The following is a 24,110-nucleotide window of genomic DNA, read 5'->3' as shown; positions in this document are numbered from 1 at the left end:
GAGCGCCTGTCTCTGGCTTAGGGTGTGATTCCGGAGTTCTGGAAAGGAGTCCCTCATCGGGCTCCTCCGCTGGGAGCCTGCTTCTTCCTCTCCCACTCCCCTGCTTCTGTTCCCTCTCTCACTGGTTGGCTGCCACATAAATAAATAAATAAAATCTTTAAAGAAGAAGCCCACATCCCTAAGATCCCTATAAAACAAGGGGCACGGCCTGGGACCCAGTCAATAATTTGGGCTCTGGACAACCCCGCAACCTCTCCTCATCAGAATGACAAGAAGGAGAAGCCCCTCCCAGCAAAGAAAAGACAGTGAGTCTGTGGCCTCTGCCACAGAAATAATGGATATGGATGTAACCAAATTATCAGAAATGGAATTCAGAGTAACGATGGTCAAAATGATGAGTAGAATTGAAAAAACTATTAACGAAAAGGTTACTGAGAATATAGAATCCCTAAGGACAGAAATGAGAACGAATCTGACAGAAATTAAAAATTCTATGAGCCAAATGCAGGCAAAACTAGAGGCTCTGATGGCCAGGGTCGCAGAAGCAGAGGAACGGGTTAGTGAATTGGAGGATGGGTTAATAGAGGAAAAAATGAAAATAGAAGATGGTCTTAAAAAAATCCACGCCCACGAATGTAGGTTACGGGAGATTACTGACTCAATGAAACGATCCAATGTTAGAATCATCGGCATCCCCGAGGGGGTGGAGAAAAACAGAGGTCTAGAAGAGATATTTGAACAAATTGTAGCTGAAAACTTCCCTAATCTAGCGAGGGAAACAAACATTCGTGTCCAAGAGGCAGAGAGGACCACTCCCAAGCTCAACCACGACAAACCTACGCCACGTCACGTCATAGTGCATTTCGCAAATATTAGATACAAGGATACAGTATTGAAAGTGGCCAGGGCAAAGAAATTTCTCACGTACCAAGGCAAAGGCATCAGAATTACATCAGACCTGTCTACACAGACCTGGAATGAGAGAAAGTGTTGGGGGAGCATTTTTAAAGCTCTTTCAGAGAAAAACATGCAGCCAAGGATCCTTTATCCAGCAAGGCTGTCATTCAGAATTGATGGAGAAATAAAGACATTTCAGAATCGACAGTCACTAACCAATTTTTTAACCACGAAACCAGCCCTACAGGAGATATTACGGGAGGTTCTATAAAAGTAAAAAGGCCCCAAGAGTGATACAGAACAGAAGGTCACAGCCAATACAAACAAAGACTTTACTGGCAACATGGCATTATTAAAATCATATCTCTCAGTAATCAGTCTTAATGTAAATGGTTTGAACCATCCCATAAACGCCACATGGTTGCAGATTGGATAAAAAGAAATGACCCATCCATTTGCTGTCTACAAGAGACTCATTTCGAACCCAAAGATGCATTCAGACTGAGAGTAAGGGGATGGAGAACCATCTTTCACGCAAATGGACCTCAAAAGAACGCTGGGGTAGCAATTCTCATATCAGATAAATTGGATTTTAAACTACAGACTATAGTTAGAGACGCAGAAGGGCACTATATTATTCTTAAGGGAAGTATTCAACAAGTGGATATGACAATTATAAATATATATGCCCCCAACAGGGGAGCAGCAAGATACACAAGCCAACTCTTAACCAGAATAAAGAGACATATAAATAAAAATACATTAATAGTAGGGGACCTCAACACTCCACTATCAGAAATAGACAGAACACCCTGGCAAAAACTAAGCAAAGAATCAAAGGCTTTGAATGCCATACTCGACGATTTGGACCTCATAGATATATATAGAACACTACACCCCAGAAACAAAGAATACTCATTCTATTCTAATGCCCATGGAACATTCTCAAGAATAGACCATGTTCTGGGACACAAAACAGGTCTCAACCGATACCAAAAGATTGAAATTATCCCCTGCATATTCTCAGACCACAACGCTCTGAAATTGGAACTCAACCACAAGGAAAAATTTGGAAGAAACTCAAACACTTGGAGACTAAGAACCATCCTGCTCAGGAATGACTCGATAAACCAGGAAATCAAAAATCAAATCAAACAATTTATGGAGACCAATGAGAATGAAAATACAACAGTCCAAAACCTATGGGATACTGCAAAGGCAGTCCTAAGGGGGAAATACATAGCCATCCAAGCCTCACTCAAAAGAATAGAAAAATCTAAAATGCAGTTTTTATATTCTCACCTCAAGAAGCTGGAATAGCAACAGAGGGACGGGCCTAATCCATGCACGAGGAAGCAGTTGACCAAGATTAGAGCAGAAATCAATGAATTAGAAACCAGGAGTACAGTAGAGCAGATCTACAGAACTAGAAGCTGGTTCTTTGTGAGAATTAAGAAAAATTGACATACCACTGGTAAGACTTATCCAAAAGAATAAAGGACCCAAATTAATAAAATTATGAATGAAAAAGGAGAGCTCACAACCAACACCAATGAAATTGAAGGATTATTAGAAACTTTTATCAACAGCTTTATGCCAATAAATTAAGCAATCTGGATGAGATGGAGGCCTTCCTGGAAACCTATAAACTACCAAGACTGAAACAGGAAGAAATTGATTTTTTAAACAGGTTAATTAATTATGAAGAGATTGAGTCAGTGATAAACAACCTTCCAAAAAACAAAACTCCAGGCCCAGACGGTTTTCCTGGGGAATTCTACCAAACATTCAAAGAAGAAATGATACCTATTCTCCTAAAGCTATTTCAAAAAATAGAAACAGAAGGAAAGCTACCAAACTCATTCTATGAGGCCAATATTACCTTGATCCCCAAACCAGGCAAAAACCCCATCAAAAAGGAGAATTACAGATTGATTTCCCTAATGAATATGGACACCAAATACCTCAACAAGATCCTTGCTAATAGAGTCCAACAGTACATTAAAAGGATTATCCATCATGACCAAGTGGGATTCATCCCTGGGATGCAAGGGTGGTTCACCCTTTGCAAATCTATCAGTGTCTTAGATTTTATCCAGAAAGAAAAATTCAAAAATCATATCATTCTCTCAATAGATGCAGAAAAAGCATTTGACAAAATACAGCATCCTTTCCTGATTAAAATCCTTCAGAGGGTAGGGATAGAGGGTACATTCCTCAATCTCATAAAACCATCTATGAAAAGCCTACAGCAAATATCATTCTCAATGGGGAAAAGCTGGAAGCCTTTCCCTTAAGATCAGGAACACGACAAGGATGCCCACCCTCGCCACTATTATTCAACATCGTACGAGGCCAGCATTACCAAAGCCAAAAAACACACCACAAGGAGCACCTGGGCGGCTGAGTCTGATGAGTGAGGCTACAAACTGTATGATTCCAAGTATGACATTCTGGAAAGAGCAAAACTATGGAGACAATAAAATGATTTATACAGGGTAAGAGGTAAAAAACGACCCACACAGAAGCATTTCCACCGTGTTTCCCAAGATTCAAACTTTACCGCTTAGGTTTGATACATTCGGGGGGAGAATGTCAGGGACAAGAAGGAAACCTTAAAAGTGTTCAAACAGCAAGATTAAAAATTCAAACAGTGAGTTGATGTGGCTGGCCATGCCTCCCTACGTTGGGCTGACCGAATCTCTCCCTGGAGATTTACTTGGGGCTCAGGAGCCCAGCTCAGCGCTGCAGGACCAGAGGCCATTCTCCACGCCAAAGCGGACTCCAGAGCCAGGCGGGGGGCGGGGAAGTCTGTGCCTGAGCAGGCGCCTTATTGGCTCCTGCCCGGAGGCCGTTGGGGAGCGTGCACCTGCAGCCAGTTAGCTTGCAACGGTGGTGCACGTGCTCTTGGTGCTAGGGAGGCCCGCAGGCAGCTGTGCTGCTTCCTTGTTTGTTACTAAGGAACTGTGATTGGCAGCCCTGGAGAGTCTACTTTTTCCAACTGTATTAAGGAGACCCAGGGAAAAAAAAATAACGCTTGCCAGGGGTGGAGGTGGAGGAAAGATTAACAGAGGACACAGGATTTTTAGGGCAGTGAGAATACCCTGTATGCTATTATAAGGATGGCTGGGTCATTATATATTTGTTCAAAACCATGGAATGTACTCCGAGAGTGAACTTTAAGGTAAACTGTGGACTTTGGGTGCTTATGATGATGTCAATGTCCACTCATTCTTGGTAACAATGTACCATTCTGGTGAGTGGTCAGTAATGGGGGAGGCAATGGAAGAGTGTGTGTGTGTGTGTGTGTGTGTGTGTGTGTGCACTCAAGCAGGGGATATATGGGAAAATCTCTGTGCCTTCCTCTCAATTTTGTTGTAAACCTGAAACTGCTCTAAAAAGATGGATCTTAAAAAAAGAATGCTGTCAGACGTCTGTCAGAAGATATAATAGTATAAATACACACCCAAATAAAGTACAAAAAAGCTTAATAAAATATATGATACACCAGCACACTCATCATACAAAAGAAACATAATATTGTGAGAAACAACAGATCAGTAAATAAAACTTCAATTTCAGAATAAACATCTTTGAGCATCCCAGAATCCAAAGCAAGAAAGGAAGCTAAATAAATTATAGTGTTCTAATTGTATAATGAGACAATATAAATCAGAGAAGCAAAATTTTACATAGCATGATACTTGGAAAATAACTGATTCAATTGGGTTCCCCATGGTTTTATTTTAAAAATTATTTTACAACTTTCCTATAAAATACAATATGCAGCATAAAATACACAAAACATATATGTAAAGTACAATAAATATACAGCAAACATCCAATAGCCACTACCAAAGACAAGTAGGGCATCGCAAGAACTCTGGAAGTCCCTTTGTTTTTATCACCCCTAATTCTTCCCCTAACTTCTCTTGTAAACTTCTTTGCTTTATACTTTTTATTCATCCACTAAAAAATAGATTTACCTGTTTTAAAACTTATATAAGTGGAATCATCTTTAATATATTCTATTTTTAAAATGTATTTCTTTTTACTTTATATACAGTAAAATTCACTCTTTGAATTAATTTCACCTTGATCAGATTTTGCTTATGTATTTTGAAGCTCTGTTGTTGGGTACCTCCTACCTTTGGAACTGTTATATCTTCCGCAAGAAATGACCCCTTTTGGAAAAAAAAAAGAAAGAAAGAAAAGAAACGACCCCTTTTGAATCATGAGTTGTCCTTCTCTCTGGTAATGTTCCTCATTCTGAAGTCTATTTTGTCTAATATAATGTAGCTACTCCAACTTTCTTTTGTTTAATGTTTGAATAGTATGTATTTTACTTTTTAAATTATTTTTTAGATTTTATTTTACTTTTAGTCTTTTTTTTTTTTAGGTAGACAGCATATTGTTGGGTCTTCCTTTTATTTCTAATTCATCATCCCAGTCTCTTGGTTCCTTTAGATCATTTATATTGAATCCAATTTCTGATATGGTTAGATTAAAATTACCATTTTGCTAATTGCATTCTATTTATTCTATCTAATCAGTTCTTTTTCTGCCCCCTTTTGTGTTAGTTTTTATGAATCCATTTAACTTCATCATTTCCCTATTATTTATATCTTTTTAAAATATTTTAAATTGTTGTTCTAGGATTAAAAACATTTGATCAAAGTCTAACTTCAAATAATATCACTACCTGATGTGTTGTAAAAGAGATTTACACCAGTATATCCCCAATTCCTCACTCTCATCCTTCGGGTGATTTTTTTTGGTCATAAATTCTACTTTTACTTATGCCATCAACAAAAAATATTGCTACCATACATATTTCTTTTATTCCATTCCCAATGCTTTTCATTTCTTTGGTGGATGGTCCATGTGTCGGTCTGGTATCACACTACTTCTGCCTGAAAACATTAAACATTATTCATAGTGCAAGTCTACGTGGCAGTGAATTCCCTTGGTTTTGTTTTTATGAGAAAGTATATATTTCTCCTTCATTCTTCTTCCTGCTTTATTGAGGTATGATCGACAATAATTATATGTATTTAAGTTGTACAGTGACTTTTTTGAAGTTATACAAGTTAATGATGCCTTAATATATGTATACATTGTGAGGAAATGAGTACCACCTCAAGTTGATTAACACATTTATCACCTTTCACAATTACACTTTTTGTGTGGTGAGAACACTTAGGATCTATTCTCTTGGCATATTTCAAGTATGCAATACAATACTATTAATTTTAGTCAGCATGCTACATATTAAAGCCCCAGAACTTATTCATCTTACCAACATCTCCCCATTCCACCACCACCCCCATCCTTGGCCACCAGCCCCTGGCAGTCACCATTTTACTGTCTGGTTTGATGAATTCAACTTTTTTAGATTCCACATGTAAGTGAAATCACACAATATTTCTCTTTCTGTGTTTGGCTTATTTCACTTAGCATAATGTCCTCCAGTTTCATTCACGTTGTCACAAATAGAATTTCCTTCTTTTTTACGGCTGAAAGGTATTCCATAGTTTGGGCTATTTGGGTCTTTTGTGGTTTCATACAAAGTTTAAGGTTGTTTTATCTACTTTTGTGAAAAATGCCATTGGAATTTTGATAGGGATTGCATTAGATCTATAGATGACTTTTGGTAGTATGGCATTGTAATAATATTAATTCGCCTAATCCATGAACAGGATATCATTCCATTTATTTGTGTCTTCAATTTCTTTCATCAATGTCCTACAGTTTTCAGTGTACAGATCTTTCACCTCCTTGATTCAATTTATTCCTAAGTACTTTTACTTTTTGATGCTTGGCAGCAGGAGTGTTCCCAGCCTGTGACTGAATTAAAGGGCCATATCAGGATCTACAGTTGGACCAAGCTCAGAGGGCCTGCCTCAGGAACACGGACAGATGTGTCTACCACCCAGTCCCTTGGCATACACAACTAGTGGCTAAAAGGGACCAGAATTGGGTCACAGGCTCTTCAAGATCTGAGGTTCGCAGGACTGCTACCTGTGGCACAGGCGAGTGTGACTCCTAGTGGTCCTGGTGGATAGATGGTGTTGGTGGGGAGACCAAGACCAAATATGGTTTAGCCAAGTCCACAGGGAGACTCCAGTTTTTTCTGAATCTGTACCTAGACACTAGATCAGTGAGTCTGCCACCTGGGCATGGGTCTGCCTACTCAAAATGGCCCTCATTGATCATGGGTTTTTCACAATCTCTTAACTAGATCCCAAAGCTCCCACAAAGGCACTTTTATCCATGGTTGGCTGCCAAATTATTGTTGCTGAGGGGGGATACGAGGCCAGCATTACCAAAGCCAAAAAACACACCACAAGGAGCACCTGGGCGGCTGAGTCTGATGAGTGTCCAACTCTTGGTTTTGGCTCAGGCATGATCTCAGGGCCTTGGGATAGAGCTATGTGTTGAGCTCTGCGTTCAGTGTGGAGTCTGTTTGTCTTTCTCCTTTCCCCTCTGTCCCTCCCTCTCCTCTCTTCCTCACCCTCTAAAATAAGTAAAATCTTAAAAAAAAAAAGACACTACACGAAAAGAAAACTACTGCCAATATCCCTGATGAATATACATGCAAACATTTTCAACAAAATATTAGGAACCAAATTCAACAACAAATTAAAAGGATCATATGTCATGATCAAGTGAGAATCACCCCTAGAATACAAGAAAAGTTCAACATATGTAAATCAATATATGTGAGACAGTATATTTAAAAAATGAGGGAAAAAACCATATGATAATCTCAATAGATGTAGAAAAAGCATTTGGCGAAATACAACACCATTTCATGATTAAAAAAAAAAAAACTCATAACATGTGAGTGGAGAAGAAACATAACTTAACATAATAAAAGCCATATATGACAAGCCCACAGCAAACATCATACTCAATGGTAAAAGGTCAAAAGCTTTTCTGCTAAAGTCAGAAGCAAGGTCAGGGTGTCCATGCTTACCATTTCTATTCAACATAGTACTGGAAGTCCTATCCAGAGCAATCAGTCAAAAAAATAAATAAAAGGGATCAAATCAGAAAAAAAAAAGATAAATTGCTTTTGCAGATGACATATTCAATAAATGTCAATAAATGGTGCTGGGAAAATTGGACAGCTATATGCAAAAGAATGAAACTTGACCACTGTCACACCATACACAAAGATAAACTCCAAATGGATGAAAGACCTCGATGTGAGACAGGAATCCATCAAAATCCTGGAGGAAAACATAGGCAGCAACCTCTATGACATCGGCCAAAGCAACCTTTTTCATGACACATCTCCAAAGGCAAGAGAAACAAAAGATAAAATGAACTTGTGGGACTTCATCAAGATAAAAAGCTTCGGCACAGCCAAGGAAACAGTCAAAAGAACTAAGAGGCAGCCCACGGAATGGGAGAATATATTTGCAAATGATGCTACAGATAAAAGACTGGTATCAAAGATCTACAAAGAACTTCTCAAACTCAATACGTGAGAAACAAATAAACAAATCATAAAATGGGCAGAAGATATGAACAGACACTTTTCCAATGAGGACATACAAATGGCTAACAGACACATGAAAAAATGTTCAAAATCCTTAGCCATCAGGGAAATTCAAATCAAAACCACACTAAGATACCACCTTACGCCAGTTAGAATGGCAAAAATTGACAAGGTAAGAAACAACAATTGCTGGAGAGGATGTGGAGAAAGGGGATCCCTCCTACATTATTGGTGGGAATGCAAGTTGGTGCAGCCACTCTGGAAAACAGTGTGGAGGTCCCTTAAAAAGTTAAAAATTGTGCTACCCTTTGACCCAGCCATTGCACTACTGGGTATTTACCCCAAAGATACAGACGTAGTGAAGAGAAGGGCCATATGCACCCCAATGTTCATAGCAGCATTGTCCACAATAGCTAAATCGTGGAAGGAACCGAGATGCCCTTCAACAGATGACTGGATTAAGAAGTTGTGTTCCATATATACAATGGAATATTACTCAGCTATCAGAAAGAACGAGTTCTCAACATTTGCTGCAAAATGGATGGCACTGGAGGAGATAATGCTAAGTGAAATAAGTCAAGCAGAGAAAGACAATTATCATATGATTTCTCTCATCTATGGAACATAATAACTAGGAAGTTCGGTAGGGGAAGAAAGGGATAAATAAAGGGGGTAATCAGAAGGGGGAGTGAAGCATGGGAGACTATGGACTCTTAGAAACAAACTGAGGGCTTCAGAGGGGAGGGTGGTGGGGGAATGGGATAGACTGGTGATGGGTAGTAAGGAGGGCACGTATTGCATGGTGCACTGGGTGTTATATGCAACTAATGAATCATCGAACTTTACTTCAGAAACCAGGGATGTAGTGTATGGTGACTAACATAACATAATAAAAACAACACTAAAATTAAAAAAATTTAAAGAAGATAAATAACCATCTAAAAAAAAAGAACTCTACAATCATACTCTCTTATAAATAATCTGGATGTTATACCAAATCCATTAGAATATTTAACCACTCGACAAAGCAAGTAACTTAAGCAAGGCTGTAGTAAGCTAGCAACAAGCATCCATTTGTGCCATCCCTGAGCACTGTACCTTCCCATCTACTAAATTCATAGGCCTGGAGGTAAAGTCAGAGCCCATGGGAGAAGACCCAAACATCTGAGTCTTTTTTCCACCTTATGGAAAAAGGTGAGAAGCCACCTTAATTTGGCCAACAATAGATTCAACTGTCTAAAATTCAGTGTTTATTATTGCTGCTCGGCTGACTTCCAGCTGACTCCTACATTCTGCATGTTCTATATTTCATCTACTTAATTTCCTCCGGTGAGTTCTACATTTGAGTTATTGTACTTTGCAACAACAGAATATCAATTTTTAAAAAATAATTTCTATCTTTTTTGATACCCTCTACTTGATATTTTCATACCATCCTCTACTTCTCTAGGCACGCTTTCCTTTAGTTCTCAGAAAATAATTATAATAGCTACTTCAAAGTTTTCGTCTGCTAAGTGCAACAGCTGAGTCTCCACAAAAGCAACTTCTATTGACCTTTTATTTCATGTATGGGACATAACTGTGTTTCTTCCAATGTCACATTAGTTTTGATTAAAACTGGACACTTTTTATAATGTATTGCAGCGACTCTGGTAACTGATCTCTCTTCTCTCCAATGTTGATGCTCTTGTAATTATTTGATTGGTTGGTTGTAGTTATTTGATTTGTCTAGTTCCTTGGCTGAATGAACTCAGAAGTTTATTGCCCCTGCAGTGTGTTGCCTCTGATGTCCCTGCTGAGATATTTTTTTTCCTTGTTTCTAATCTTGCCATTTGGCTACCATTGGGACATCATAAGCCACTTATCAGTCAATGGTTTTGCTTCAGTCTCCTAGGCCAGGTAGAATTTTATCCTTTACTAGGAGACGTGTGTGGCTTAGAAGCTGCTATCGCAGTGCAAAGATTTTCATTTGTGTCTCACCTTCAGCCAGGGACTAATACCTGGATGCTAACACTGCTGTGTTTCCAGGGAGGTACACAGGCTTGGGTGCTGATATTCTCTTCTAGTCCAACATGAATTTGTGTAACTTTTTAAAACTTGGATCCCTAGGAGTTGCCTTTGGGTTGGTGTTGCTTATTTTTCCAGACAGTATTTGGTTAGAGATTGTGCTTTTGTCTTGTGTCATCCTTTGTACAACCTCTGTTACCAAAGTTTCACAATTCTACCTGACAAGTTAATCTGAACCTCTTCTTCATTACCCTCCATGGCCTTAGGTCAGAATTCCATTTCTTTTTCTTTCTTTTTTTTTTTTTAAGAATTCATTTATTTATTTTTTTTAAAGATTTTTATTTATTTATTTGAGAGAGAGATACAGAGACAAAGATAGCAACAGAGAGCAAGAGCTGGGAGAGAGGGAAGAAGCAGGCTCCTTGCTGAGCAGGGAGCCAGACAAGGGGCTCAATCCCAGGACCCTAGGATCATGACCTAAGCAGAAGACAGATGCTTAACTGACTGAGCAACCCAAGGTGCCCCAGACCTTCATCATTTCTTACCTAGGTTATTAAAATAATACAGGAGTTACTTCACAGAGTTACTACCATCACCCTGTAAAACCTCAATACTTTTCAGTCTCTGTTTTACCATTTCAAGCACTCCTAAGTAATTATTGAATATATTTCAAACTACTTTGAATCATATTTAAGACCCTTCAAAGCTAACCTTTCTGTCCTCATCAAAAATTCTCCCTTCACCATCCAAGCTATACCATAATTCAAACATACTAGCTATTTTCTGTTCACTCAATATGTCAGAATACTCTATGCTTCCATACCTCCCTACATATAATTATCTCTGCCTAAAATTTTCTTCTTGCTCCTCTGTGCAGTCAATCAATGCCTATCATTAAAGACAAAGTTGCCTCTTTGGGGAAAGGTAGCTTCTTTTAGGAGAAATTTGCAAACTCCATAAAACAAAATTTGCCTTACTGCATACCTGTATCATCACACTTAGCAATGGGTTATTTGGAGTCAGTATTGAAGAGTAAGATTCTGAGATCCTTGAGGACAGGTTCCTGACATACAGTATGGGCCCAAGAAAGTTTGAGACTAACTGACTTCAATACCTATTTCAAGGCTTCATTTTACTCACTTGAGAGCTAGTAGTAAATAAAGAGTTTCTTTATATCTTAGAGCAATATCTGCACTATAAGTACTTATGCTGCTATTAAACAAATTTAAAGACGGAACGCCAAAATTTTGTCCCCAGAATATTCTTTAGAGGAAATCAAAGAACCATACATTCAACACAAGAGAGTTGAAGGATATTAGAGAACAGAAAGAAAATTTACTCAATAAATTCGCCAAAAGTAAGAAATTAAATGAAGGTTGAATACTAAATACAATCCCTACCACCAAGGAATACACAGTGACGTAACAGAAATTGGAAATATTAAACATTTGAGGACAAGAAAGGAATACTTGAGGAATTACATAATTTTACCCTGGTTAGCAATGTAGGGTGAATATTGAATCAAGAAGTAAAGAACTATGACTGTGGAAAGTGTGGGCCTGTATTAATTGGGTCAGATCCATTGTTGAACCAAAAGAGAAGAGTGCAATAAATAGTCATTAAAAGTTATTTAAATCCATTGTCCCAAAGGAGAGTGAACACATTTTAAGCTGTCTGTAGCCAATTGATCAAGTGTAGGTTAAAAATGACAACATCTATTTATGTGTCTTTTAATTTCAAAAAATAAGTAAGCTTTACTAATGTTTAACAGATTATTTTTGGTACTCTGAATTAAACTATGTAATACCTGGTCACTTTACACATGATACTTAAAAATATGTTAAACAAAAGACAGAGGGATTTAGAGCAGTTCTCTTTGCAGTTATTTGCTTTGAATACATTGCTATGTATTATAGCTTAGTTGTGCCAAAACTGGAAGAAGGGAATACTTAAAGATTATTTTATCTTCTTTTAACTTAATTCATTCCCCAGAACTTTGTAAGGAGCTTAAAAAGATCTGTGCCAATGAACTTTGCATTGAAGATAATTCTAATTTATTAAAATTCACATAAACAATTACAAAATGGTAGAGCTGACAATTCTACCCATAATATGAACTCTTTGTCAGCTAAATCAGAAAGTAAAAGAGCAAACAGCAATCAGAACTGACAACAAACTGGCTAAAACATTCCAAATTATTAAGAAATATTATTTTACAATATGGATTTAATCCCATTATTATTAACAATGAACCTGACAATCTATACTGTACCTTGATATATTAGCTAGTGATCACAATAAGCAAAAAATTTTAAAAGTAAAAATAAAAACATAAAATAGAGGTACCTGGGTGGCTCAGTAGGTTGTGTGTCCAACTCTTGATTTCAGCTCAGGTCATGATCTCGGGGTCATGAGATTATGACCTCGGTCAGGCGCCAGGCTCACCATGGAGTCAGCTTGAGATTCTCCCCTTTTCCCTCAGCACCTCCCCCAACTCACACTCCCTCTCTCTCTCTAAAATAAATAAATCTTTAGAAAAATCAAAAAAAAATCTTTGCAGTATTAATACTCACCAGCTAATAAATGGTTTCAATTTTTCACTAAATGTAATAAAGTGTTCTTGAATGTTTCTTACTAATACCAAAAGGACAAAAGTCACACTCTAGTCAGAAAATATTTCTCTTTTTGGCCACTGTAAAATGGCTTAAATAAGCATATGACAATAAATAAAATGCATCTCTTAACAGCAAACAATATCTAAAAGTATACAGAAAATTATTTCTGATGATTTGCAAATTTAATGAACTGCAGTAGAATCATGTCTGTCTTATGGCAAGGAGACTTGCATTATACAAAGTATCTATGATTTTAACATCTGTACCTAATATTCTTTCACCAACTGTAATGATATAATAAATGCAATGTCTATGACAAAAACTACATTAATCCGTGGGTTAAGTGGTGAACTTGACTGGAATTAAATAAGCACTTCCATAGAAGTGACAGCGATTTCAGCCAATTTCAAATTTATTCATGACATCTTTTGTTGGCAAGTTATTGAAAGAAACTTTGAAGCCTGTGGTGCAAAGTACACCAAGATCATCAATTATTATTAATTTTATAAAAGCAATACCTATAGAACAAGAATTTATTGTAGCATTTTACAGTAAAAGGGACAATGATTATGAAACTATTTTGGGCCATATAGGTATTCTTTGAAAAATCTCATAAATAAAAAATTAATTATTACATTTTGGTGAACATAAAACAGTTGCATCATCAATGTATCATTTCAAATTTTAAATTACTTAGCATAATTTATTTTAACTTTGTCTTTCAAAATTCCTACTTCCTGAATATATTAATGTTGTAACATAATATATGTTGTCACTAGTAAATTTATAACATACAGAGATCTATTTTTATGTTGAGGGTATTATGGTCAGGAAAGTCTGCAGATTATTCATCTAAAAAATTATCCAGTGTTGTTAGAAAGAAGGTAAGAGGATAGCTTAGAGTGATATGAGGGAAAGCAAGTGTCCATTAATTCAAAGATGTCTACAATTCCTATAGCACAACCAATCAACCAACACTGTCATGCCCATTGTAATCAAGCCAATGCTCAGAGAGAACCACAGCATGTTGCAGGGCCAGAAATTAAGTGTAAACATCTCTCCTGGTCCTGCTAGGGCAGCAGCCTCTGTGCTCTAACAACTCCCAGTGAAATTTGGATTCCCAGAGCTCCAACACATCTGCCTTCAAGTGATTCACATCTTTATAAAAGAAGCAGATGATACTATATACATTCATATACAGAGCATCGCAGAGAGTGAAAAGCAGATTTTTAATTTTGATTAACCCTTGAACATACTGTTCTCCATACTGTGCCTTTAGAACAGGTAAGTGGAAACAGCAGAGAGAGCTAATTTGTTAGAGGTTTAATATACTGAAGATGGTATTTTAATTAATTTTCTGTTGGCTAGAAGGAAAAGGCTGTGGATTCTGAGACATCAAATCCTCTCTCACGGATGCCTGGGTGGCTCAGTCAGGGAAGTGTCTGCTTCAGCTCAAGTCATGATCCCAGGTACTGGGAAGTAGCCTCACATTAGGCTCCCTGCTCAAAAGGGAGTCTGCTTCCCCCTCTCCCCACCTTGTCATTCCCCCATGCTTGCTCTCTCTCTTTCTCAAATAAATTAACAAAATCTTTAAAAAAAAATCCTCTCTCACTGGGCGATCATATTACAATTTCACAATGACATAGGGACAAAAATTTTTATACAAATTTAAAGGATATATGCTCTTGACATGACATTGATGAGTAAAACATGATAGCAGATGGTCAGTGATTAAAAATGATTAAAATTAAGAAAAGCAAACTGTGAGTATCTAGGTAACTCATACTAGCTTTGAAAACAATGTAATAGCTAGAAACTCAACTTTTTTTTTTTTTAACACAATGGCAATATTTTTCTTTTCATCATTTCAGGTGCTGATAGGACATGCAAATAAGCACATCATAATGAAAGCTGGAGAAGGAGCAGGTGAGGGAGAATTAATGACCATAGCTAAATGGGTAGAAACTTTCTGCCTAAAACTGACCATTACAGCATAAATACAAATGAGATCTTAGGAATAAAGAGGGAGAAGTCCTTACAAGATGTTCATAGGCAGGCAAAGGAAGGAAGCTGAATAATTCAGGAAACTCATATGAGTATTCTAAATAGTAGAAAGAGTATCAAGAAAACCTTTTAACAAAAAGAAAGTAGTTAGTTGCCAAATGCATAAGGATGTCAAAAACATAATTCAAACAGGAGACATTAAGAAATTAAAAAACCTAGTTGTATTGAATATGCAGTATGTCATTTTGTCTCATAGTGAAATATCTTTGAGTACAAGTAGCTGGATAGTATACAAAATACTAAACTAATATATTAAAGATACTTTAAACTTAAGAATAAAAGCAAAAAATCTATAGCAGTTTCTGTTTTACTGAACATAACTCATATACTATGAAACATACCTGATTTCAATACATAGTACAGTGATTATTATTGTATACACAAAGTTATGCAACCATCACAATTTCATTTTAAATCATTTTATCACCACAGAAAGAAAAGACTGCCCATTTACACTCACTCCCTAGCTCAAAGTGATCACTAATGTACTTTCTACCTCTATAGATTTGTTTAGCAGACATTACATATAAATAAAATCATATATGTGGCCTTTTATGTCAGGCTTCTTTTACTTAGCCTAATGTTTTTGAGTATGCACACTTTAAATAAGTATGCATAAGTTTCGAAAAACATAAAATCAGTGATGATTGAAATTTTTATTTTCTCTTCAAGTGCCTACAATGAAAGGAGGAAATATTTACTTGAATCAGTTATTTTTATATTAAGTAACGTATATTGTATACATGTGAGCAAGAGCAGAAATGCTCATATCCAACTACTTAGTAAAACAAGTCTTGGCTTGTTCCTTTCCTAGTGGGGATTTATAAGGAAAATTCTCGGCTTGTAATCTTGGATTTACAAGAATGATTCAGAATTCAGTGCATGCCATTTTGGTGCTCATTCTGTGCCTGGCGAGAATCTTATACATACACCGTCTCACCTAATACCACATCTCTTTAGGGTAGTCCTGCATCTAGGACCTGGGAAATTTACTTCTTCATGTGGATCTAGACTTTTCATTTACTAATGAAGATGTGGGAAATATATGATTACAAAGTTCCCTCCTAGTCATATATATAATTATTCTACCTTCAATTTCCTCCAAAGCACATAATTATGAGTAAAATGAGTAAAATAATTATAATAAAATATGCAATCGATTATTCGAGAGGAAGAAAATTTTCTTCACTAATAGAATTTCTGTCAAAACTATATACTTTCTTTTGTTTCATTTATATTGCCTTTCTTCACTCATCATGTAAGGTATGTTAACTGTAGAACTAAAGAAATAGTGGGTTTTAGAAATTTGCTTGGGAAAGGAAAGAGAGGAATAAGAGAAACAAATGCTGGGAAAGCTATCGACATAAATGAATGCCAGCTCTCCCTCTAAAGTAAAATTAGGAGGCAAAATAAAGCTATAAAGTAGGCTTTATTTGTATTAACTCCATTCCGTTTCACTGTATTCATTCCATATTCAAGTTTTTCTGTTGTCGGTGTATCACGGGGCATGAAATTCCATGTAGCAAAGGTATTCCCAAATTGTAGGTGGCATATTCACTTCATAATCATTCAATCATCAAGCCTTCTCATTTCTCCAAAAAGATGTAATTATTAAAATTACTTTTGGGGTGCCTGAATAGTGGGTCGGTGAGCATCTGGCCCTTGATTTCAGCTTAGGTCATGATCTCAGGGTCATGGGATGGACCCCGCATCAGGCTCCATAGTCAGCATGGAGTCTGCTTGAGATTCTCTCTCTCCCTCTCCCTTGCCTCCCCCAATGGCTCTCTCTAAATAAACAAACAAATAAATAAAATCTTTTAAAAAATTTACTTTCACAAAGGTCTCCAATGCAAAATTCCTGCTCGCTCACCCAATAATGATGAAACACAGCCCTTTGAAGAGGATGTGGTGGGTGGCTGTCCTCTCTGCTCTTCCTGACCCACTGTCATCATTCGACATTCACTATGTCTACTCCTGGAGGTTGACTGACAAGAATATCACTTTCATCTTTATTTTCCCTAATTTGTACACATTATCCAGTTCTTAAAAATATCTAAGATAGGAAAGCAATCGAGGGAATTAAGGCTGGATAATGGTGATAGGATATTTTGACAAGGGCCTGAGTAGAAATAAAAACAAGGAGAAAGTTACAGGTCATTGGAGAAAAGAGAACAGACACTTCATATGCACCTTCCTATCTGCATTCAGTCCCTTTTCTAAATGTACCACTCCTCTTACTCACTGCTCTGAATTCTCTTCTTCTCATAAATCTTCACATGTGCTCTAAGGTTTGTCCTTTTGGTCTACCGTGAGGATTTTGTTTATTTTTTAAGTGTTTTGAAGAAAACGGAAAGCAATCCTGAAGCCATATCTGAAAATGTCACTTGGAATTGGTCTCCATTCTTTTAAAATTCTTACAATGTGCCACATACACCATGTACTAACTTAAATATTTTTATTTGGTTTATTGCTATTTTTGTGTGTGATAACTATGTATCTCTAGATTGTCCCTAGAAGTGGGGAAGGGATTCATTCTGCATAAGAAAATACAGTGTAATTAACTGTAACATAGAAAAAGTCCCACATACTTGTTGAAGCATATCTCCTAAGGAATTCACATGGAACATATGAATTCAATCAATACTTGTGAAATTGACCATAAAAATATGGTCCTTTAATTCGGGAAGCAACGTGTACATTGGTATGGGCCCAGATTCAGGATCAGACCAACTGGGCTTGAATACCAGCTTTGACACTTGTTAGCTGTGTAAGTCATTAAATACTTCTATGCCATAGTTTCCTTATATGCAAAATGAGAATAATAATAATGCTGCCCTCCTGGGACTGTTATGAGCATTGAATGCACTAATAAATTGAAACACTTAGAACAGAGTATAGCACATAGAGATCACTTGATTGTTACTGATCATTTTAGATCACTCTAGATCCTATGAACAATAAAAACACCAAGTGGGGGCGCCTGGGTGGCACAGCGGTTAAGCGTCTGCCTTCCGCTCAGGTCGTGATCCCGGCGTTGTGGGATCGAGCCCCACATCAGGCTCTTCCACTGTGAGCCTGCTTCTTCCTCTCCCACTCCCCCTGCTTGTGTTCCCTCTCTCGCTGGCTGTCTCTATCTCTGTCAAATAAATAAATAAAATCTTAAAAAAAAATAAATAAAAAAAATAAAAACACCAAGTGAAGACAATTTGGTATGACATGTTACAACCGAAGCAAAATCTACATGGTAGGGTTGAATCCTTTCACTATTTACTTCTTAACCACCACATATGTACATTTACACAAAACACACCCACTTCTCACTGTGAATAGTAATACAAGAAATGGAGAAAACAAGCTCATAAGGATCTAAGGATGAGTCCATGCTTCCAGAAATTCTCAGTATACTACACAACAGAAACAAAAAAGCAACATTATTTTTAAAAGACTATATATATATATATATATATATATTAGAGAGTGCATGAGTGAATGTAGGGAAGGGCAGAGGGAGGAGGAGGGAGAGAATCTTAAGCAGATGAGTTTGGAGCTCTGTGCAGAGCTTGATCTCACAACCCTGAGACCATGACCTCAGCAAAATCAAGAGTTGAACACTTAACCAACTGAGCCAGCCAGGCACCCAAAAAAGCAAAATTATTTTTAATGACTTAAAGAAATTTCTTTCATGTACAAATTAGCCCTAGGTTGTGTGGGTGTGTGTACATTTTATTTATTGTAGAAATATGGAATGGTCTTAACAAGTTACTTCACTGATACAGGACAATACAATTTCCTCATTTTTCAAATTCTCTATTCCTTATATATTGTTGTAAGATAATCTCAAGAGGTGACAGAAAATAGTGATAATAAATGGCAAAATAAATACTAATGTAACAACTTATCTAATTTTTCCAAGTGAGCAAATTAGTAACAATCAAGATCAATTGATAAAAGAGGGTCATTTAAAAGAATAAAACAATAGAAAGTAAAACTTCCACTCCTTCAAATGCTTTTTAATTGCTGCATAACTATAATATTGTTTCAAAGTGATGTGACCTACAAAATAATTTCAAAATATAGACAGTGATGCTGATATGTTTAATAATACATATTTTCATAAGTTCAACTATTATTCATCAAATAGAAATAGGAAAACATCAGTGCTAATTATGGCTTTACTTTTGTTTTCTCTTGGTATAAAAGAACTTCTGGAGCCTTTCTGAATCAAGTAAATGGATCTTAAAAATGGATCTGTAGTGACTGAGTTTATTTTACTAGGATTTTCTGGACAATGGGAACTTTAGATTTTCTTCTTTGTAACATTCTCCTTAATCTACAGTGCTACTGTGTTGGGAAATACTCTCATTATGGTCACAGTGACATTTAGTTCCACTCTTCATTCTCCCATGTACTTCCTCCTGGGAAACCTCTCCTTTCTGGATATGTGTCTCTCCACTGTCACCACACCCAAAATGATCACAGACTTACTCAACGAACACAAGACCATCTCCATTTGGGGCTGCATGACCCAGATGTTCTTTATGCACTTCTTTGGGGGTGCTGAGATGACTCTTTTGATAGCCATGGCCTTTGACAGGTATGTAGCCATATGCAAACCCCTGCACTACAGGACAATCATGAGCCACAGGCTGCTGAGTGGGTTTGTGATACTTTCATGGACAATTGGGTTTGTACACACCATAAGCCAGATGGTATTGACAGTAAACTTGCCTTTCTGTGGCCCAAATGTCATAGACAATATATTTTGTGACCTTCCCCTTGTGATTAAGCTTGCTTGTATGGACACATACACCTGGAATTCTTCGTCATTGCTGACAGTGGGCTGCTCTCATTCACCTGTTTCATCCTCCTGCTTGTCTCCTACACTGTTGTCCTGATCACTGTACAACAAAGATCATCTGGAGGGCTCTCCAAGGCTCTGTCCACACTGTCTGTAGACATCATTGTGGTCACTCTGTTCTTTGGACCTTGTATCTTTATCTATGCCTGGCCATTCAATAGTTTCGCAGGCAATAAAGTCCTTGCTGTGTTTTACACTCGTATCACACCCTTACTGAGTCCTATTATCTACACCCTGAGAAATCAGAAAATGCAAGGGGCCATGAGCAAATTATGGTTCCAACATGTTATCTCTACACAGAACTTCTAGATCTGAGCATTATATAATAACATAACTTTCAAATACTGTGATAACAGAAGTTAAATAGATTATATATAATATACGCTTTCACTCTTATGTTAGAGTGACCAGGGCAGAACCATTGTGCAGAAAACCATAAAATATTTTAATTCACGTTTACTACTGCTAAAGCACATAATGAGAATGAGTGACCTACAGAAAACAGACATTTGAAATCACTAAGCAGTTTTCCACAGATATTCAGTATATTTACTGGTGAAGAAAACAATTTTAAAAATATGGTGAATACTAACAGAGATGCGGATTGGTAACGACATTCATAGATTCATACTATCTTTAAATGAAGTACCAGTATAAATGATGAGTGAAATAATGTGAACAACAATGGGAAAGATATGATTCTAATCTCTTGATCCAATGAGACAAATAATTAAATTTGACAGCAGAGTGAATATAAAATGCCAGAGAGAATGTGAGATACCAGAGGGAGGGGACCAATGCAAAGACAGTTTCAGTAGAAGTACAAAAAGCAGCCTTGAAACCAAATGCTCCAAGAAATATCATAAGGCTGCACAGTTGCATTTCAAACCTCAATAAATAAAAGTAGAAGGATATTTCTTGATTTTAGGTACCATACCATGTAACTTATTCTTTCCAAGTGCTTTACACAAAATTACACTTAAATTTGCCTCTGGTAAGCTTACAATCCTTATTCTAATTATCAGCTAAATCCGATTTGATTCTGAGTGTTGAGGAGGGGGCAGTGCATGCCAAATTGGGAATCCCATACTCATTGATGGTAATCTTAAGTATTCTGTCCCAATTCAAGACACCAACATTTCTTGTCTCCTCTAGGCAATAGCTTTCTAGTAGATTCTAAACTACTGTATATATTCTTTCCTCCATTGAATGCATTCTCCACAAGCATCCAGAGTGATGTGATTAAAATGCAATTCTCAATGTTTTTTCCCTGCCTAAAACTGTTTTCTGGCATTGAGACGAAGGTTCATATCCTTAACTGGCATTCAAAAGCCAACCTGCTTCTGGAATTCTGCTCTAATCTACTCTTTCATAATGTCAGATTTATATTTACTTACTTTTTTAAAAAAAGACTACTGAGGTTTTTTTTATCGTATATTTGCCTTTCATTTATTTTTTTATTATGTTCAGTTAGCCAACATATAGTACATCATTAGTTTTTGATGTAGAGTTCAACGATTCATTAGTTGCATCTAACACCCAGTGCTCATCACAACAGGTGCCCTCCTTAATACCCATCACCTAGATACCCCATCCCCCCACCTCCACCCCCTTCTGAAACCCTCAGTTTGTTTCCCGGAGTCCAGAGTCTCTCATGGTTTGTCTCCCTCTCTGATTTCTTCCCCTTCAGTTTATACTGACTTTCTTTCAAATTCTCCAGAGTACCAGGCATCTTAATTGAGGACTATTTCCAGGCTGTTTCCTTCACCTAGAATGATCTTCCATTACTTTTTCACCCAGCTAACTTCCTCTTACAGTACAGAACCCACATTCAATATTATATTTTAGAACCCCTTTCCTATATGTCCTTGGCCAGTGTAGATTTTTTTATTTTACTCATTTATAGATGCTGCAATTTCCATTTTTTGCATAAAATATGGCAATAATTATTTGCACACTTATAGGTTAATATCAACTTTGCCTTTAGCTATAAATTCTATGTACCTCCAATATCTAGCATACCTATTGGTGCCCAGCAGTTCATACATATTTATTGAATGAAGAAAGAAAAGATGAAATAACTGTATTCTACCAGAATATTATTCAATTTGACCTACAACTAAGAAATACATGCACTTCTACTATGAGATATCTGTTAAAGAATCAGAGTACATAAGGGTATATATTGCTCATATATTTTAGTAATTGAATTATATGGATGAGAGCCTTGTTATTAAAGAAAAGGAATGTGGAAGAAATTAAAAATTTTAGGCAAATGGAAGAAAATAAAGCAAGTTCAGAATATTTGCTATGAAAACTATATTCAACTGTATCTTTACACAGCAAATATAAAATGTCAGTCTTACAATACAGCACATCCTATTTAAATAAATGATAACCATTTATAAGGTAAAATATCCATCCAGTGGGGGATGGGATTACACTCCAACTGATAAAATATTACATAAGATTTTTGTGTCTGTCAGTATAGTACACTCAAAGTCCTAAACCACTCTGCTAACCAAGCACATAAAACTGCTAGAATCATCTAAAATAATCTTTAAAATCAATTACAGATTTTAAGAGAAGGTAAACAAATCACATCTGAGGCCCTGTATGAAGCTTCAGCTCCATTCCAGGAGGGTAAGCCAGCACTGGACCATTGCCCACTCTGAGAACACCGACAAAATACTATTGCCTAGAGATCCTATAAATTTGGGAGAGTACTGTGGATTGGCCTTTGGGCCCTAACCGGGATAGAAATTGACTGGAGGCCTTGCTGTGTGTACATATTTTCTGGGGAAAAAAAGAGAGAGAGAGAGAGAGAAAGAGAGAGAGAATATTAGAAGAAAGCCTGGCTAGCAGAAGCAGACAGCAAGAAAAAGATGTTAACCAAACTTGTTTCTGGATTATGGGTCCTTCAGAAAAGTTGGGCTATCATCATATTCTTTGTATGTTTCCACACATCAGTGTGAGAATTTTCTTTTAACTTGCTACTTAAGGGTGTAGGCTCAGGCATTTGGCAAAATTAAACAAATACTCACTGAAAAAAAATATGTTCCTTGAAACTAGGCTACACTGAACTCTCACAGAAAGGTTTTACAAAAAAACTCACAATCAAAAATCACAAGACAAACAAACAAAAACATCCCAGCAAATATGACAGTCAGGAGAAAGTACAAAGACAATGCATGAAATGGGAGAAAAAATACTTATAAGTCATGAATCTGATAAGACACATTGGTCGAGAATACATAAAGAACACAATTCTAGAATTAAAAGACAAATAACTCAGTTAAAAAAAATGGGCAAAGGATCTAAGTAAAAAAGTCTCCAAAGAAGATATATAAATGGGCAATAAACACATGAAAAGATGCTCAACATCATTAGTCACTAGGGCTATACAAATGAAAATCATAGTAAGATACCACTTCATATCCACTAGGATGGCTATAATCAAAAAAGACGAGAACACAGAGCAGTTGGAACCCTCATACATTGCTGGTGGAATGTAAAACAGTACAACCATTTTGGAGAAAATTCTAGCAGTTCCTCAAAATGTTAAACATACAGTTACCATGTAACCTAGAAATTTCACTCCAAATATATATGCAACAGAAAGAAAACACATGCCCACACAAAAGACTGAACATGAATGGTTACAGCAGCTTTATTCACAAAATTTTTAAAAAATGCAAAAAAACCCAGCATTCATCAATTAATGAATGGATAAACCAAAGGCAGTGTATCTATACAATGGAATATTATTTGGCAATAAAAAGAATCAAGTACTGACAGATGCTATAACATGCATAACTCTTGAAAAATTAGGCAATGGACAAGAAAGGAGGCACAAAAGACCACATATTGCATGAGTCCATTTGTATAAAGTGTCCACAATAAGCAAATCTTTAGAGGAACAAAGTAGATTAATGGTTACCTAGGTGTGGGGGGAGGGGAACAAAGATGTGGTCTTTTGTGACTGGCTTCTCTCCTTTAGCCTAATGTTTTCCAGATTCACCCACATGGCAGCATGCATGAATACTTAATGCTAGGAGCCACATCAGCAACATGGCAGAGTAGGAAATCCCCCCTTACCCACACAAATACACCAATTCATCCAGAATTCATGGAAAAATTCCTTTTGAGAAAAATCGAAAAC

General features: G+C 36.8%; 1 pseudogene; it reads left to right on the top strand.

The window, feature by feature from the left end:
- Positions 1-19,319: 19,319 nt before the first annotated feature.
- LOC125282665 (olfactory receptor 4L1-like) lies at positions 19,320-20,257 on the top strand (annotated as a pseudogene).
- Positions 20,258-24,110: the final 3,853 nt, after the last annotated feature.

Source organism: Ursus arctos, unplaced genomic scaffold, assembly GCF_023065955.2.
Source record: "Ursus arctos isolate Adak ecotype North America unplaced genomic scaffold, UrsArc2.0 scaffold_21, whole genome shotgun sequence".
Lineage (NCBI taxonomy): Eukaryota > Metazoa > Chordata > Mammalia > Carnivora > Ursidae > Ursus > Ursus arctos.
The sequence above is the reverse complement of the archived record's forward strand: the minus strand, read 5'-3'. Positions and strand labels throughout refer to the sequence as shown.